At 50.9% G+C, this 12,394-nt stretch overlaps 1 non-coding gene across 1 annotated transcript; it reads right to left on the bottom strand.

Annotated features, from left to right (window-relative positions):
• Positions 1 to 3,413: 3,413 nt before the first annotated feature.
• On the bottom strand, positions 3,414 to 3,495 carry TRNAI-GAU. The gene has a single exon. It is a non-coding gene; the product is annotated as a tRNA-Ile (tRNA).
• Between the last annotated feature and the right edge of the window lie 8,899 nt (positions 3,496 to 12,394).

Raw genomic sequence — 12,394 nt, 5'->3', positions numbered from 1 at the left:
CCAATGTCTCCAGTGATTCTAAGGGACAAAATCAGTGATGAGCTGCCAAAATATTAACAACCGGTTCCCTCCTCCTCACCCCATGAGGGGTCATGCCCCTCCCCTGACTCCTGTCCCATCCAACCCCCCCATGTTCCTTGACAGCCCCCCCATGCCCTATCCACCCCCCTTCCCTGTCCCCTGACTGCCCCTTGCCACCCCATCCAACCCCTTCTCTCATTCCTGATGGCACCCGGGGACCCCTACCCCATCCAACCACCCCTTCTCTCTGTCCCCTGACTGTCCCTGGAACCCTTGCCCCTGACTGCCCCCCCACCCCATCCAACCCCTGCTCCTTTCTGGCTGCCCCCCAACCCTTGCCCCCATTCAATCCCCCTGTTCCCTGCCCTCTGACTGCTCCAACATTAATCCACCCCGCAACTCCCCTGCCCTCCCTGCTCCCTTACCTTGCTGCCTGAAAATGGGGGCCCAGCTGGGCTGGGGCTGGGACCCTGACGCCGGGGCAGGAGCCGAGCCCCGCCGCGCCGCCCGGCCCGACCCCGGGGCAGGAGCCGAGCCCCGCCGCGCCGCGCTGCCCGGCCGGACCGCAGGGCCGGGGCAGGAGCCGAGCCCCGCCGCACCACCAAGCCGCACCTCCCCTCCCCCGCGCCCCAGCTTACCTGCCTGCCTACCTGCCTGCTGCTTGTTCAGGCTTCCCGCGAACATCTGATTCGCGGGAAGCAGGGGAGGGGGAGGAGAAAGGGGGCGGAGCAGGAGAGGAGCGGGAAGTGAGCTTGGGCTGGAGCTTTTGTTAAATAAAGCCCTTATAGAACTGGTTGTCCTGGAACAACCAGTTCTAAAAGGGCTGCTAAATTTAACAACCGGATCGCGCGAACCAGTGCGAACCGGCTAAAGCTCACCACTGGACAAAATCCCATGTGCGGAATAAAATTCTGCTTCCTTAAGCTCATGTTTTCCCTGCCTAGAATTCAACTGTCACCAGGTGGATCAGACTGAACAGGTTTCAAACCTCCAGGAGGCTCTTACCTTCTAAACAGGGACGGCTGTTTTCTAGTAAAATCACTACAAGGGAAGGAGAAAACTCGAAAGAGGTTCCTCCTGGCGCTCACGTCCGTGAACCCGAATACTCTCTCAGTCCTCAAAGAGAGACCTGGAGAAGGAGACTTGCTGCAGCAAAGCCACAGGGGTCTCTGAGGTTTCCCTGGCCCCTCGCCCCTGTCCTGCCTGGCTGATGTCAGCATCTCTCTGTGAGGTCACCACCTCCCCACCACCTTGGACCAATAGGCTGAGGTCCTGCAAAATGCCTTTGTGATGTCACTGCCACACCCCTCCCTCGCTGTGCCAATGTCCTGCCCCTGGCCAGGCACTTTGCAGGTTTGAGCTACTCCCTGTGGATCACCCCACTCCAGGAGCGTTCGTTCTAGGCAGCAAGCCGGCTAGACAGGGAAACATCAGACGCTGCTCCCAATGCTGCACTCAGTTTTTCAGAAATGAGTCGACTTTATTGCCAGAAGAGACCATTAGAGCATCTCATCTGACCCCCTGCATATCACAGGCCTCCTGTATGACACAAGAGCTACTTTTGGGGCAAACACATTCCAGAAAGGCATCTAGTCTTCATGAAATGACATCAGGAGATGGAGAAACCGCCACTTTCCTTGGTAGCTTGTTCCTGTGGTGAATCATCCTCGCTGTTGAATATTTGTGCCTTAGTTGTAATATGAATTTGTCTCTTTTCACCTTCCAGCCATTAGGTCTTGTTAGGCCTTTCTCTGCTCGATTCGAGAGCCCTTTAATACCAAATATTTTCTCTCCATTAAGGCACTTCAACACTTCAATGAACTCACCTTTCAATCTTCTTTTGATCAGCTAAACAGGTTGAGCTCTTTCAGTAGCTCACTAGAAGGCATTTTTCTCCAGCCCTCAGGACATTTGGTGGCTCTTTGCTGCCCTAGCTCCAATTTCACAACATCTTTTTCAAATGAGGACACCAGAACTGGAGTCCAGTATCTGTCTCACTGATACTGTGCCACCTCCTGTGACGTTACTGATATAATCTGTAACTGTATAGATCACTCTTGCGACCGCTGTTCTATATTTGCAGCCAATATTGTAGAAAGATTGTCGTGTAAGGGGTCTATGGAGAGGTTCTGATTGGCTGATTATAATGATGCCATCTCTAGATGTGTTTCATTTTTGTAGTTGATGTTATGAATATTGGCTCTATGCTGCCCGTATTTCAAACTTGTGCCATAATGGAGGACAAAACAGCTACCTTGCCAGAAGTGGCTTTGCCAATAGATGGAACCTGGGATTTAAACTCCCAATGATCACACTGTGTTTGGGATCCATTTGAATTCCCCTTCCAGGTCTTTGACACTTTCATCTCCACTCATAGCGACTCTGGTATAGGATTAAAGAAGTCAAAGCATCATCTCCAAGCACAGACAACAGAGAATGCTTCATCACATGAATGGATGGATAGAATGTGATGAAGATAACTCTGCCTGGCTCAGACAAAGGGTAACAGTTCTGCAGTGATGAGGAAGGAGGGAATCTCTGAGTCACCCGTCCACGTTTGGGTCTTCCCAGTGCTCCCGAGCCGGAGAGTGGCGAGCCCCCTCGGTCCCGCCGTGAGACTGAGGAACAGGAGGCCTGTCACCACCATTCCTGCCGTCCTGCATTCCTGGTGTCCAGCCTCCCACAGGGCCTCCCTGCCAGCGACGAAACCCACCCGTCGTCTGGACGCCCCAGGGCTCCTCCTCAACGGCTCTAAACCAGCCGGAGAGTGGAAGGTCCTGGGCCTCGCGCCGGCCCGTGGGACCCGCTGCACCTGCACAGGGGGGAAAGGTTTCTGTGCTGGGACATCGTTTAGTGTTTTCCGGTTTCCAAGGGAGGGTTTCTGGGCCTGAGCGTTAAGCTCCCAAAGCCAGTCGCTGTTTCATTGTATTCATTGTTTGCATTTTCCCCTCTTCCCCAGGTTTCTGTACCTTTACCCTGACTACACTGACCTTTGTTTGTGCCAACCCCCCTTGTCTCCTCTTTATTGTATTTACAGCTCACAAGGAGGGAGGCTAAATCCACTGGTGACAGAGACAGGAGGGAGTCGAGTTTGTATCTTCTGAGAAAAGGGGCGTTTTCCTTTCCTATTTCTCCCCTGCCATTGCTAACGTTTTCCTTTTGAAGCGCTGCCTTATTCAGCTTGAGGTAACATTACCTTTTGAGATAAAAACTACAAAATACAGAACTAGAGAAATTTTTTAGAAATCTGGGATTTAGACATTTTATTTAAAGCAAGGGGGGGTGTCGGAGTTTCTGAGAAGGTTTTTGTTTGCAAGAGGCAACATTGTTTGATCTCATTGTACCAAAGGGGAGATGGTTGTCTGTAAAGGAGAGTGAAGACTAAATGCCTCCGATGAGGATGGGATTCAAACCCATACATGCAGAGCACAATGGATTATCAGTCCTTCACCGTAACCACTTGGCCACCTCATCTGAGCTGTAAAAAAAAAAGACAGGACAAGAAATCTAAGGCCAGCAGAGATAGGGACACTAAGGAGTTTCCCAATACTAAGCGTAAGCAGGAGCTGAATGAGCTCCCCCCTCACATCTAGTGAGGAGCTGGGGGAAGACTTCAGGAACAGGCCGTGTTTGCACAGACACCCCTACTCTGCCTAGCTATGCAGCATGATGGGGCCGCTTCCCCAAAATGACCAGTTTGGGATGGTGGTGGGTTGCAAATCACTTTAGCATTGAGTGGAATGAAATGTTATTCTCCTCCCTGTACGAGTGAAGGGCAGCAGAACATACCTAGGCCGTCCTGACGGAGGGGTGGGTGGGTGGGGGAGGAATCGCTTTCATTGGACTGCAGAGAAGTGATTGAGGACGTCACCCTAACCCAGTGGTCCCCAAACATTTCACACTGCGCCCTCGTGTCCATGGCTGTTGCCCCTCGGAAGCCGCGGTCAAGAACCGGGGCTGGGAGTGGGGCCGTTGCTTGCTGGGGAGAGAGGTGCGGACAGGGGTCAGGGGGTCGAGGCCGGGCAGGGAGCCAGGGGCCCAGGCTGAGGGTGGGGTTGGGGGAGAGCTGGGACAGACTGGGGCTGAGTGGGGCTCCCTCCCTGCCCTCCATGGGGGCTGGCTCAGGCCCTGAGGTGCCCCCATCAATCTTCCTCTGTGTCCCCCTAGGAGTCACGCCTCACATTTTGGGGACCACTGACCCCTACTCGCTCAGCAGGGGTTAGTGATGCCAAAGCCCAGGGAAAGGGAGAACAAGTGCGGGGGCCCCAGCACCGGAACCCTGCCCCCCCGCCACTTCTGTGTGTGGCTCCGCCCCCTTCCACCCCTTCCCCCACTGGCCCCACCCGGTCACTCCTTTACCCCGGCCCCGCTGCGGCCCCGAGACCAGAGAAGCTCTGTGCCCCTGCTGCAGCCCCCGGGCCGTAGCAGGGAGTGGGAGCTCCTCCAGTCCTGGGGCTGACATGGGGGAGACTTTTCCAGGGGGGGCCTAATTTGGCCAGGGCCCCTAGTCATGGGCCCCACTGTCCCCTTGGCGACGCAAGGTTTGGGGAGGCTGAGCCCCCCCGAGCCTCCATTACGAGCCGCCCAGGCTACCTCTGCTCAGTGGGTGGCCAGTCTCCCTGTGTCTCTGCTGCTCGTGCTGGGGAGCCCGGCCGGCCTTAGGGGTGGGGCCCCCGGCAGCCGCCCAGGGCTCCAGGGGGTCAAAGGGCACCGTGTGGCCGTGCAAAGGTGCTCACTGCTCTCCCCTGCCCCAATGCTCCTCCGTGGCCCCACAGAGGGTGGGGGGAGCGAGGAGCAACACTATGTGCTCCCTGCGTCCTGGTCGCTCTCCCCACCTGGGCTGGGCTGTGAGGGAGCATCAGAAGCTGCTGCTCTCTGCCCTCCCCTGACGCAGCCCGGCTGAGGAAAGTGACCTGGATGCAGGGAGCTCGGATGATGTCCCTTCTCGTCCCCCTGCCCCTGCTAGGCAAGGCTGCTGTGTGGTGTCTCCATGGCTGCATTTTCAGTGATGCAGGTTTCTCGATCCCATTGTTCCAGGGGCATCCGACTAGATAAAATTGAGCAAGAAATGCTTCCCAGGGGTTATTAGGACTGGAATTGCTATTTTCAACAGCCATTGCCATTTTTTTTCTAGTTTTGTTTGTTTAAAAGGAAGACAGTGATATTGCACTGGCAAATTCCCCATAGAAACAAAGAATAATAAAGGCACCTCGACTTTTCCTCATTTATGGAGGACAGTCTTATAATATGCATTCAGATCTCCTCCAATCACACAAGCTGAAAATGGTTCCACTTTCCTGCAGCTCTGTAACCATGCGGGAACCAGTCCTGTCTGTGTTCTGTGCACATCCAAAATTCCTGCTGAATGACCCACCCTGGGAGCAAGTTACCAGTGACCCAGGGCTGGGGCGGAAGGAGGGTGCAGGTGTGTGGGGGGAGCCCAGGGCTGGGGCAGCAGAGGGTGTGTGTGGGGGAGCACTGGTGGGGAAGGGGCAGCCCAGGGCTGGGGCGGCAGGGGGCTGCAGGTGGGGGGGAGGCCCAAAGCTGGGGCGGCAGGGGGTGCGGGTGGGGGCGGCAGAACCCAGAGCTGGGGGGGCAGGGGGGGTGCAGGTGGGGGGGAGGCCCAGAGCTGGGGTGGCAGGGGGTGCGGGTGTGGGGGCAGAGCCCAGGGCTCGGGCAGCAAGGGTTATGGGGGGAGCCCAGGGCTGGGGTGGGGCCAGCCAAATTTTCTTTTCCTTGGGGCGGCAAAAAACCTAGAGCTGGCCCTGCCTCCACCCACCATGAGGTAGGCAGGAGCGGATCATTATTATCCCTACTCGAAAGAGGGAGAAGCTAAGGCTGAGAAAGGAGAATTGACTTGTCTGAGGTCACACAGCCAGTCAGTGGCAGAGTTGGGAATAGGACCCAAGAGCCCTGATTTTCAATATACCTGCCCCTGGAAATTTCCACTACATGCATCCAACGAAGTGGGTATTCACCCACAAAAGCTCATGCTCCAAAACATCTGCTAGTCTATACAGTGCCACAGGACTCTTTGCTGCTTTTACAAACTAACCATCAGATCTTGAATTTCAGACATTGAATGATCTGAATAAAGAGCTCTGTGATGAGCTCCAGATCAACAACAGTGCACAGGAATTATTCAGCAAGTATTTGAGGAGAACTGCAATGTTAGAGAGAATCATGAACTGCTCAGAGACCATTAATGCAGAGAAGCAGCAAAATTCATCAAACACAGAACTGGTTCTGACTTATTTCCTTGGTCTTAAAAGAGAACAAGGATCTGAGTCTCCTCCCTGTCAATAACCCCCTGCTCAGCCAATCAGGGTAGAGACTGAGGATGCGAGGCTGAGGGTTCTCACCAGAGAGCCCAAAGGATGGCCCAGGTCATTGGTGGGGATCACTGCCCGAGCTCTATTTCAGCCCCACATTTTTGGGTGGACCTCCCACAGTGGGAACTGCAGAGCACTGCCCTGCAACAGATGGATCAGACTGAACAGGTTTCACACCTCCAGGAGGCTCTTACCTTCTAAACAGGGATGGCTGTTTTCTAGTAAAATCACTAAAAGGGAAGGAGAAAACACGAAAGAGGTTCCTCCTGGCGCTCACGTCCGTGAACCCGAATACTCTCTCAGTCCTCAGAGAGAGACCTGGAGAAGGAGACTTGCTGGAGCAAAGCCACAGGGGTCTCTGAGGTTTCCCTGGCCCCTCACCCCTGTCCTGCCTGGCTGATGTCAGCATCTCTCTGTGAGGTCACCACCTCCCCACCGCCTTGGACCAATAGTCTGAGGTCCTGCAAAAGGCCTTTGTGATGTCATTGCCACACCCCTCCCTTGCTGTGCCAATGTCCTGCCCCTGGCCAGGCACTTTGGAGGTTTGAGCTACTCCCTGTGGATCACCCCACTCAAGGAGCGTTCATTCTAGGCAGCAAGCCGGCTAGACAGGGAAACATCAGACGCTGCTCCCAATGCTACCGTCAGTTTTTTAGAAATTAGTCAACTTTATGGCCAGAAGAGACCATTAGAGCATCTAATCTGACCCCCTGCACATCACAGGCCTCCTGTATGACACAAGAGCTACTTTTGAGGCAAACACATTCCAGAAAGGCATCTAGTCTTCATGAAATGACATCAAGAGATGGAGAATCCACCACTTTCCTTGGTAGCTTGTTCCTGTGATGAATCATCCTCGCTGTTGAATATTTGTGCCTTAGTTGTAATATGAATTTGTCTCTCTTCACCTTCCCGCCATTGGGTCTTCTTATGCCTTTCTCTGCTAGATTAAAGAGCCCTTTAATACCCAATCTTTTCTCTCCATTAAGGCACTTCAACACTTCAATGAAGTCACCTTTCAATCTTCTTTTGATAAGCTAAACAGGTTGAGCTCTTTCAGTAGCTCACTAGAAGGCATTTTTCTCCAGCCCTCAGAACCTTTGGTGGCTCTTTGCTGCCCCAGCTCCAATTTCACAACATCTTTTTCAAATGAAGACACCAAAATTGGAGACAGTATTCCAGTATCAGTCTCACTGATGCCGTGTCACCTCCTGTGACGTTATTGACATAATCTGTAACTGTATAGATCACCATTGTGACCGCTGTTCTATATTTGCAGCCAATATTGTAGAAAGGTTGTCGTGTAAGGGGGTCTATGGAGAGGTTCTGATTGGCTGATTATAATGATGCTATCTCTAGATGTGTATCATTTTTGTAGTTGACGTTATGAATATTGGCTCTATGCTGCCTGTATTTCAAACTTGTGCTCTGCTTCCGGGGAACACCCCAGACAAGTTGGTGTCAGTTCTGCCTCGCCTGCTTGATGGCCCTTAAGGACCATCAGCTCTACAATCGACCCACTGAGAGAAGGCAGATACACCTTGTGACTCAGCAAGGTCTGCAGGGACCTGCCTATGGACAGAACTCTAAGGTTTTTCTATGCCACGTGCTGCATAGAGTGTCCTTGGGACAAAGAAAGCAAAGACGACATGGAAAGAGGCTATAAAAGGCTGATGCCTCGTCTCCATCTTATTTTCAGTGCAGCTTCATGACTCCGGAGGGACTTTGCTACAAACTGAAGCTCTGTACAAAGGACTGAATGACCCATCCCAGCTGTGGATGGACTCCAGAGACTTGATTTGAACCTGCAGTTTATTCCATCACTGCTACAAGCCTGAACCAAGAACTTTGCCATTACTGTGTGTAATTAATTCCTTTAAAAATTTTAACTCTCATCTATATTTCTTTCTTTTTATGAATAAACCTTTATATTTTAGATGTTGTAAGGGAAAATCCAGTGTTATCCAAGGCCTTGTAGGCCCAGGCCTCATGTCAAGCTGCCAGGGCCGGCCAGACAAGCCAAGCAGGGGGGCACGGAGGAGACAGTGGAAAGTCCTAACAGTCCCCGACTGAAAAACAATTTTGTAATATCCCTGACTGTCAACACGTAACCGCATAGAACAGATAAGTAATAACAGGAAAAGCCTAATATGGAAGAAATTTACTCCTGCTCCAATCAGCATTAACTTTGCAATTTTTTTTAGCAAAATAATAAGGAAATTATTTATGTAATTTGCATATTACAATTGTGGTTTTAAGCTTTATAAGGCTGTCTGTAACCAGCTTCGGGGAGGCCGTTTCCATAACGGTTCTCCCCTGCGTGCTTCTAATCAATAAAAGGCCTCAGGCTGATCTGATTGAAAACACAACACATGGATCAATTTTTCCATAACAACGCTAAAGGATTTGCAAGAGCGTGATTTGTGGGTAAGATCTGACTCGTCTATTGACCTGCATCTGGGGCTTGGTCCTTTGGGGTCCTTTGAGAGAACCCATTTTCTTTTACTGGGGTATTGGTTTTCATAACCATTCATCCCCATAAGGAGTGGTGCTGGTGGTGATACAAGGGAACTGGAATAGGTGAGGGAATTGCTTGTCTGACGTCCGATTGGCCAGTGGGGTAAAACCGAAGTCCTCTCTGCATGGCTGCTGTGACGTGCTTTAATAGTAAAGGGCACCCAGCCTCGGGCTGTGACTGCCCTGCTCCAAGCAATTTGTCCTGAATTGATACTCTCAGTAGCATCCTGCCAGTGGTCGCATTGTTACAGGGGTCGTCCGGGATTACAGCTGGGAACTCTCCGAAGCTCAGGATGCGCTTCCTCAGCTAGGGGAACTACGTAACCCACACACCTCCAGGGTGCGGTGGGGTGTCCCAGCTAGTGGGACCGAGATCACTTAGAGGGAGCAATAAAACATGTCTTCTATACAGCCTTCGCTAACAGCCGGGTGGCTTTTAGTTCATGCTGTAGAGGCCCACACACTAAGCTCCAGAGGTCCCCGGTTCAATCCCACCCACCACCTCGTCACCAGTCTGGCTCTGTCAGCATAACAGAGGCAGCTGCCAACCCAAGGAGAGAGCTGCCATGCCACGCCCGGCTGAGAAGAAGTATCAGTGAGTTGACACCCGTCAGAACTTCCTGTGATAAACTGTGAACTTAGGACAATAGCGGGGTGGTAAGAAGTGTTGCCCTCAGAGTGGGCTGGGTCAGAGCCCATGGGAGGCCCTGGGCTCCCCCGCCATCTGCTGCGTCCTTCCCCCCAAAAGGGCCGAAACCCTGACCAAGAGGCAACATCCCCACGATCAAAGGCCATCATGAGCCATCTGTCTTCGAAAGTTTGCAGAGGATGCGGGAGCAGAAAGGGGAGAGAGGATGAGGGTGGCTCTTAGGAAGCTCTTGTTTACCGCCATCAACCCAATGATCAGATCATTGATGCCTAGAATCTTCCCGGACATGTTGTAATTGATTGGATCTAGGTTTTAAAATGGGTACCACATTTGCAGACGGAGAAATGTCAGCGAGTTGAGTGGAAGGCCATTGCAAGCTCAGCTAATTAGGCAATATGGCTTATGCCCCATCTAACAAGCTCCTTAAACAATACCTCCCAGTTTTCATTCGCATTGTTCTGTTTAGTGTTTTTCTCCAAAACACTTTTACTAAACCTTTGGGTCAGCTTTGGAAAGTTAGCCCTTTCAGCGCACCAAATATAAGTATTGCTGGTGGGGACTGCCCTCTATTGGTCATAAGAACGGCCATACTGGATCAGAACAATGGTCCAGCCAGCCCAGAATCCTATCCTCCCACAGTGGCCAATGCCAGGTGCCCACGAGGGAATCGACAGAACAGGGAATCATCAAGCGATCCATCCCGTCGCCCATTCCCAGCTTCCGGCAAACAGAGGCTGGGGACACCTCAAGAGTATGGTTTTGTATCCCTGCCCACCCTGGCTAATAGCCAATGATGGACCCGTCCTCCATCAACTTATCTAGTTCTTTGATGGACCCTGTTATAGTCTTGGCCCTCACAACATCCTCTGGCAAAGTTTCCCCAGGTTGACTGTGTGTTGGGTGAAGAAATTCTTCCTTTGGTTTGTTTTAAACCTGCTGTCTATTCCTTTCATCAGGTGACCCCAGTTCTTGTGTTATGAGGAGTAAATAGCACTTCCTTACAGAGGCAGACTAACACGGCTACCCCTGATACTTCCTTATTTACTTTCTCCAAACCCATCATCATTTTATAGACCTCTATCCTAGCCCCCATTTAGTTATCTTTTTTCCAAGCTGAAAACTCCCCTCAGTCTTATTAATCTCACCTCACATGGAAGCTGTTCCATACCCTAATCATTTTGGTTGCCCTTTTCCGTACTTTTCCCAATTCTGATATATCTTTTTGAGATGGGGGACCAACTCCAGTATTCAAATGTGGGTGTGACATTATTGATATAAATTGGGACCATATAGAACATGGGCTGCAACCGAGGTCCTGTAGTGGCACCAAATCTTAGGTAAAGGGGGTCATATAAGGTGTCTAAAACCAGGTTATGGGTTGCTGGTTATGATTATGCTGTCTGTGTGCATGTATCATTTTAGTTGAAGTTATGTATATTGGCTCTATACTGTCTGTATTTCAAGTTGGTGATGTGCTTCTGGGTGATATCCCAGACAAGCTGGTGTTAGCTCTGGTTAGCCTGCTTGATGGCCCATTAAGGACCATCAGCTACACAATTGACCCATGGAGAGAAGGCAGACACGCCTTGTGACTCAGCAAGGTATGCAGAGACTTGTCCATGTGACTGCAGACTCCATTTTGCGGTGATTTTCCACAGTAAGAACAAAGAGGTTCTTACACCTGGAAAAGCCTATATAAGGCTGATGCATCATCTCCATCTTGTCTTCAATCCTGCTTCTTACCTCTGGAGGGACTTTGCTACAAACTGAAGCTCTACACAAGGGACTGAGAACCCATCCCAATGGGGGATGTTCCAGAGACTTGATTTGAACCTGCAGTTTATGCCATCGCTGCTGCAAGCCTGAACTAAGAACTTTGCCATTACTGTATGTAATCGATTCCATTTAACCAATTCTACCTCTCATCTCTACCTTTTTCCCTTTGTAAATAAACCTTTAGATTTTAGATTCTAAAGGATTGGCAACAGCATGATTTGTGGGTAAGATCTGATGTGTATATTGACCTGGGTCTGGGGCTTGTTCCTTTGGGATCGAGAGAACCTTTTCCTTTTATTGGGGTGTTGGTTTTCATAACCATTTATCCCCAGGACGAGTGCACTGGTGGTGATACTGGGAGACTGGAGTGTCTAAAGAAATTGCTTGTGTGACTTGTGGTTAGCCAGTGGGGTGAGACCAAAGTCCTTTTTGTCTGGCTGGTTTGGTTTGCCTTAGAGGTGGAAAAACCCCAGCCTAGGGCTGTGACTGCCCTGTTTAAGCAATTGGTCCTGATTTGGCATTCTCAGTTGGGTCCCGCCAGAACCGCATCGTCACAGTGGGCATACCACAGATTTATACACAGGCAAGATGATATTTCTGTCTCGCTAGGCATCCCTTTCCTAAGGACTTCCCAACATTTTGTTCACCTTTTTGACTGCCGATGCACATTGAGTAGATGTTTTCAGAGAAGTATCCACAGTGACTCCAAGATCTCTTTCTTAAGTTGTAAGAGCTAATTTAGATCCCATCAGTTTAGATGTAGAATTGGGATCATGTTTTCCCGTGTGCATTACTTTGCATTGATCCACATTGAATGTCATCTGCCTTTTTGCTGCCCAGTCACTCAGTTTGGTGAGATCCCTTTGTCACACTTTGCGCTTTCTTTTGGACGTAACTAAATTGAGTTGGTTTGTATTATCTGCAAATGTTTCCACCTCACTGTTTACCCCTTTTTCCAGATCACTCAGGAGTATGTTGAACAGTGCTGGTCCCAGTACAGACCCCAAGGGGACACCACTATTTACCTCTCTCCATTCTGAAAATCAGACCCTTTCTTTCTTGCCTTTGAACCAGTTATTTATCACAGAGAGGACCTTCC

The sequence above is a fragment of the Mauremys mutica genome, unplaced genomic scaffold (assembly GCF_020497125.1).
Source record: "Mauremys mutica isolate MM-2020 ecotype Southern unplaced genomic scaffold, ASM2049712v1 Super-Scaffold_100033, whole genome shotgun sequence".
Lineage (NCBI taxonomy): Eukaryota > Metazoa > Chordata > Testudines > Geoemydidae > Mauremys > Mauremys mutica.
This window is presented reverse-complemented; position numbering and strand designations above follow the sequence as displayed.